Here is a 7,264-nt window from a genome sequence, read left to right on the forward strand (position 1 = left end):
CAGTCTCGGCTTTAACTTTGGCTCATCAGGGGAGTCCTGGTGTCTCACTGAGCCCACTCCCTCTCTTTCATTGCTCAATGCATTCTTTTCTTACCCAGCCCTGGTGGCTCTTTCTCTGTCTACAGCTCCCCAGTCACTCGTGTATTCCTGTACAAATGGCAAGGACTGAGAAAGATATCTCCTGTTCGAGCCATTTCATAATGATCACACGAATGAGCCCATCCTGAGCAGATACCTAGCATCAGGAACTGTGTGAGTGGCATACTGACGTGGGGCGTCCTGTCAGTACTGACAATGCAGAACTGGATAAATGTAAATTCCATCCCCATGCACCTCCTCTCTAGAACAGCACCTCCAGAAACCACTGAACTCGCTGAAACAGTTCACGCTTTTGGAGTATCCGTTGCCCGCTGCTAGTATATAGTGTATATATCCATGAACTGAACCTGACAGCAGGCTGCTAGACTCCCAAGCTATACAGAAAGACAGTGTCAGCTGCAGGCATCTCTCTCGGGGAGGGGGTTAGCACCTTAAGTTAATTCCCCCACTGTGCATCAAACAGGTGTTGCTCACAGGTGTCTGTCCCTAAGCCATACTGACAAGAAGGCTACTCAGATCCGCGCTTACTGACTCTCTGGCCAGCTCTCTTCAGAAAGAAAACCTTTCCCCTCCTTCAGGTTGGGGTCCTCGAAGACAACAAATTCCATGTCCTTCCCAGCCAGCTCTTCTGTGGACTGCAGTTCTGCTCGGGCCCAAGCCTTCTGCAAAATTCTATAGCAGGTGTGGGAGAGGAAACCCTGTGGAGCAGAACTTGCCAGGGATGTAGGTGACAGAGAAGGCATGTCACACCCCACCCTAAGGAACAAGCTGTGAGAGGGTTAGGTTTGGGTACACATAGAGAGGAGGATTTTAATGTATTTTGAAGCAACACAATTGTAGAATCTAGACTTAGAAAAAGAGAACTTTCTGGTTGCTTCAATCGCTTTCCTTTCTCAAACTCACTTCTCACAGTCTTGGCACCTGTGCTGTTGAACAAACTTCTCCTGAAAAGGACTGGGTAGGAAAGATCTTAGGTCCCAAGGCATGTGGAGTCTTTGTGGGTGTTGCTTGTCTTTCTGTTGGTTATAAACCTTTAGAAATGTATAACCTAACAGGCCGAGTGTTACACAAAACCAGGCCCAGGGTCAGATTGGCAGCCCCTGTTTAGGACTAGAGGACCTAATGAGGCAATGCGTGCAAAACAGCTTGCACACAATCAAACCCAAGAGGCTCTCATTGAGCAGTGGCTGGGATTGCTCCCGTCTGGAGAGGGTATAGCAGCTGAGGTAAGGGGGCGGGTGACGGGAGATGCGGGCTTGAAAGTCCAGACATAAAGAAAGGAGAATATAACGTGGGTAAGCTAGAATAATCAATGTGGTTCTCATTGTTTGGTTTGAATCAATGTGAATTACACTGCCAAGCAGGGACTAAGACAGATGGACATTGCTATGGGACAGCAATGGACCAGGCCTTGTGTTACGTCATAAGTCACCCTCGTGCAGAAAGGAACCGCCCCTGCAGCCAGTTCCTTCTCCTGTGACGCTCGAGCACCGATGTCTGCAGTGGGCCTCCGGCTCTCACGTTTATTCTCTTCCTAACACATACCCTTTAGCAGCATTTCCTGTCCGGGCCATGATGACGGCACCCTGAACGGTGTTTAGAGGTGCTCAGGGGACGTTTTCAGCCGGATACTTCTGTATTAATTATTTTAATTGTTTGTAGCGAAATACCTGACAAACACACTCAAGGGTGGGAGAGGGAAGGGTGTGTTTTGGGTCACATAGCTTCCTCATGACAGGGAAGATACAGTGGCAGAAGCACGAAGCAGTTGGCCACATTGTGCTCTAAGTCGGGAAGCAGAGAGGGCTGACCATAGGGCTTCTTTATGCCCTTCCTCCTTCCTTCTTTCTTATTCACTCTGGAATTCCAGGCCCTGGGATGGTGCTGCTCAAATCCAGGGTGGTTCTTCTTTCCTCACTATAAGATGTCTAGAAACACTGTCACAGCAAGCCTGGGGTGTGCCTTGTAAGTTAAACTGACAATGAAGATTAAACCAATACATCACCCATGTGCCAAGCCTGAACCAGAGACTAGACTAGAGAGCGGGAGAGAAAGAAAAGGGGAGGGGCAAGGGAGGACGGGTAAGACAGACAAAGTGGCAGGGAACTCACAATATGGTACATAGCTCTCCATAGCTCATCATGAAGGGTCAGCAGAAAACTACCCAAGAAAACACTTTTTTTCTCTGGAAAGCCGTTAAGACAATGTCAAGAATTATTTTAAAAACACTCAACTTTGATTCTATCCCAAGTCCGCCTTGTCCATTTTAAAACCAGCCCTGGCTCCCTGTTAGCCACAGAATGAAGTTTAACTTCTGGAACCGAGGCTATGCTCAGTTTCCTGGAAGGCATCCCTGGTATACTGGCCGCTGGGTCACACAGGCTTCGCTCTTTTGTGTGCTCTGTGTGCCAGCTCACACTCCATGCTCCCTGTGAAGCGCTGCTGGCAGCACTGCCCCTTACAGGGTCTCCTGTCTCGCTCCTCCAGGCCACTCCAATGGTCAGCGTCACTTGCTCCTTCCCCTCCTTAGCCTCTGCATGTTGACTCATGCTTTTCGTTGTTTTGGTTTGTTTTTGTGCCTAGAAGCCATTGCAACCACTTCTGCGTGGTGGGCACATCAGAAAAACCCGGAAGTCACTTCTATCGAGTTCCTTGTTCTTTAAACTTAGGACTGTTCTGCCTCTGCGGGATGGAGGATGGGAGTCATCGGTCATCTGTTCCGTCCCACAGAGCGAATAGATGGAGTTCTGAGTCAGGCTTGTATGGCCCACCTGCCTGCCTGCCTTTCTCACCCCGTGTATGTAATCTTAATGAAATTGCTCCAATCGGTGTTTGCCAAGCGTGGCTGCATGTTTGGATTGTTTGAAGCAGTTTTGGTTTGTTTTTAAAAAGGAAGCTAATGACCAAGCCATAGCCCAGACCACATTAGATGAGGAACACCGAAGGATGGGCTCAAGTGTCAAAGCCCCCAGGTGGCTCCTTTGTGCAGCCTGACCTGAAAACCTCCATTTAACAACCTGAACCTTGTTTCCAGGGCTGCTTAGAAGATGAAGCGTAAAGCTTGCAAAAGCTTAGCGAGGTGCTGGGTGTGCGGGGGGAGCACACACGAGCAGTTGCTGCTTCGCTCTGCACAGCTTTCACTACCTCACACCCAGCAGGTATGGAGTCAGCGCCGGAAGGCTGACTGCCCAAGTGCTATTTGGAGAGGCCCAAGGGAAGGCCCAGCAGGTGCTGCACAGAGCCTTCGGTAGAAGGAGAGACTGCTTGCTGCAGAGGCGTAGCGTAGGCAGAGGGGCAGGTGTTCTGTCCTGGTTGCTGAGGGAACGTACTGATGGACACTGTCCGTACTGGATTCAAAGTCAACGGTGAGCTAAATCCAGGCCAGTGTGCCTTGTATGATCAATCTGCAGCAGGGATTTTTCACAAAGCCAGCGATTAAATGCATCTTGCAGAAGCCAGCTTCCACCTCCCAGCCTTCTTTGCTTTACTCGGGTAAGCCACTGGCTCAGAGCCCAGCAAGAAGGGACTGAAGAGCTCTTCGAGTCAGCGCTATTAATGAGCTAAATAGCTTGAGAAAGAAACAAGGGAGCAGTAAATTATATTTATAAATTAAGTCATATCAAGCTGGACCAAGTAATTAAACTGTGCACCCATAATTAAATACTTGTCTAGTGTTTAGGCCTCAAGACTTCTTTCTGGTGTGCTAAGCTAGGTTTGACCTCAGAATGGCTGGCAGTCTCTGTGGTGGGCTGATGACTCATGCAGCGGTCTTGGGGCAAGGTTGCGCCAAGGTCACTGAGTGAATGAAGTCTCGAGAATGTGGTCATAGGATGGGGAAGAGCCATAGAGGAGCGATTGGCCTGTGAAGGCCTCAGACATGCTCATGGGCAGCAGTAGCAGCCTTGAAGAATGCTGAAGGAGGCCCAGGAAGCTGGTTTGGAGCCTGTAAGAGGGGAGCCCTCCAGATACCGGCCCTGCATTTCTTTCCTGTCCTTGCCTCCACTGGCCTCACCCAGAGGCGAGGCTGACACCTGTTCTTTGACCACATCCACCTTTTCTGCCTCTGGCCTCATGTTGTCTGCTCACCCTTCCCTGCTCTCCCCACCTGACATTTCTTATCTTTCAAGATATAGTTCCAAGTGACCTTGCAGAGCCTATTCCTGACTGGTGGATGCAGGTGCTAAGCCTGCCGAGACTCCCAAAGTTACCTTATAGAACAGTCTCCCTGTAAGGTTCTGAGTAGCAAAGCACCAATTCTAAGTTCCTTAGAGCCTCCTGGCAGGATAGAAGGAGCTTCACAAGGATGTGCTGGGTGGGCACACACATCGGTGGAGAGCAGTACTGGGAAGAAGGGCATGTGGATTGACATTATCCTTATTTTCAGACAGAAGAGCTGGGCTATGAGATGTCAAGGCCAGGGGCTGTGCTTTACTCCACCTTACGCTGTCCTCAGCAGACAGAAACACTCAAGAGGCTGGGGTAGGTGACTCGTGGCCATGAAGCACTTGTCTTGCAAGCCGAGGACCTCAGAACTCCTGTAAGAATGTTGGGAACAGCAGCACACACTTGAGAGGCCAGTACTGGGCAGATAGAGACGATCTTGTTTAAGTGGTGATCTCCAGGCCAGCGAGAGAGCCTGTCTAAAAGGCGATGGACAGTGGTCCTGGTGGTTTTTGAGCCTGTTGTCCACATACGCACCTTCACACACACGTGCACACACAGATACAAGTATATACACACTTACAACAAAGGGAAGGTCTGTTTAGCTTCCCTGTTTCCCCAACTGAAGCTGCCCTTGCCTGTGAAGAGACCCAGGATCCAGTCAGAGCTCTGTTAGTAAAAACATGGGAAAGCAGGAGTGCTCACTGGAGCTAAGAGGTTAGAGAGGTTTGCTAGGGGTGACGAGGAAAGGCAGGACGGAGGGGTGTGACTGGGGACCCAGGCCTGGGAAACTAGAAGAGGATGATGAAGAGGCAAAAGCAGAAGGGTGGGGGGACAGAAAAAGAAGAGTCTAGAAGCGTGGTATGGCGGGGGGAAGATGAGCCAGGAGATTGCAACATGGATGGAAGGAAGGCCTTCGGGGTGAGGGTAGATGGGATGAGGGGAAAACTGGGCTGGTGAGGAACAAACCCAAAAGTGCAGAGAGGAATCTGAGGGTGGACGCTGTGCGCCTGGCTTAGAAACAGCCCAGGAAGGGGGAAGCCTTGGAGACACACGAAGACTGGAGATCTCTTGGTGATGGGTTGTTGTCTAGGATGCTGCACTCAGGAAGGGCTGTCTGAGATACAGCCCTGCCTCTCTACCCTCCTGTGTGTGTGGTCTTGAGGGAAGTGATTTCACAGCTCCAAATCTCAGTTTCCTTCCATGCTAATGGGAATACTGCACTCGTAATAGCAGCCTCATAGTGGAGCTGGGCAAGGTCAGTGGGTTAAAACATACAATGAATGCGTGGCACACAGTAACCGCTCCAATACCAGATATGCCCGTCATATGTATCACCTGATTGTCACCTATGGGCTGATCCTGTGTCATTTTGTTTCCACTCCAGGGAGGGGAATTCCAAAGGGACCTGAGCATTCCCTTTCCCCTTGAGTGGCAGGTTTTAGAATTTTCTGGGAAGGATGCTAAATACCCTTCATTTGGACAGCCCTCTGCCATGTCCATTGCTAGATGCCCTTCATTTGGACAGTCCTCTGCCATGTCCATTGCTAGATGCCCTTCATTTGGACAGCCCTCTGCCATGTCCATTGCTAGATGTCCTTCATTTGGACAACCCACTGCCATGTCCATTGCTAGATGCCCTTCATTTGGACAGCCCTCTGCCATGTCCATTGCTAGATGCCCTTCATTTGAACAGCCCTCTGCTATGTCCATTGCTAGATGCCCTTCATTTGGACAGCCCTCTGCCATGTCCATCCTGCCACACTGTGTTGCTCTTCCCCAGGAGAGAACACAACAGCAGCTGCATGGCCCTGGGGAGGTGACAAGCTCTCTCAAAGCCTCAGTTTACACACGTGGAAGCTTAGAAGGCTCATTCTCTCACCTGGAAAAGCCCTCCCCGTTTTAATAGTTCATGTCATCACTGACGCTAAGTCAGACAAGGTGGGACTGCAGGAGGGTAAGCTGAAGGAACCCGCTCTGGTGCCCGGGGAACACACTGGTGCCAACAGGACAGACTGTCCCCAACGGGAAGAAAACAGTAGGAGATTAGGAGAGACACCAAGTGAAAGCTAGCGTCTAGGTCCCCTAGGGAACCGTGGTTATTAGAGGCCATGAAATGCCTCCCCGGGGAGGTAGGGAGAACAAAGCAGCCTTGCAGGAAGCCGTGGTGTGGAGTCATTTTCTTCCCCACAGCCTACATTACAGGATGGTCAAGTAAGAAAGAAACTAGGTGCTAAGTGATTTCATCAGACCAGATGTCTTATTGTGTATGCTCTCTCCCTCCCCAGCCTGCGCAGGCTTAGTGACGTCGCCAGAAAGCATGTGCTTAGCCCATGCTTCTGTATCGTTTAGGCCACAGGATCAAGAACATAGTCTTCCAGATCCCTGAAGGCTCTTTTCTCTGCCTCTCTTTCTTTCTCCTCTCTTCTCCCTGCGGACATGTTTCTCTGTAAATACCTCAGCTCAGCTCAGAATCACAGATCAAAGCTTTTCTCCATTCATCCTCTGAAGCCGAATGGTGATTTATAATGTCTGTGGTTTTCACTAATCTGTTTTCAAGTCATCTCCCTTGGAATCAGCAGAAGGCTGCTCACAAGGGCACATTGGAGCTGTCCCGTGGAGGCAACGTAATTTGAACAGAGCACGCCCGAGTCTTGGAACCCACAGGTAGACGAGGCCTTTTCTCATACCCAGCATTAATCTTCGTAAACAACTTGTTTTGATGCAAGTCAGGGGGAGCAACGAAAATCCATGGCTGTCACAAAACACAACTTGATCCCTTCCTCTTCCCACAGCTTCCTGTGCTTCTCGGGACGGAGGTTGGGCCGTTTCCCTCACAGAGCATGTGGACAGACAGTTCTGGAACCTTTTGGGAATGGGTCATTTGCTGAACTGTGTGAGAATCCTAAGACAGGAGGATTTTGTTTTCTTCTGTCTGGTTTTTCACCTCAAGACCAAGCACTGAAGGCAGTCATTATGTCTGCCTCCGCCGCTGTTTTCCTGG

The sequence above is a fragment of the Myodes glareolus genome, chromosome 4 (genome assembly GCF_982192425.1).
Source record: "Myodes glareolus chromosome 4, mMyoGla1.1, whole genome shotgun sequence".
Lineage (NCBI taxonomy): Eukaryota > Metazoa > Chordata > Mammalia > Rodentia > Cricetidae > Myodes > Myodes glareolus.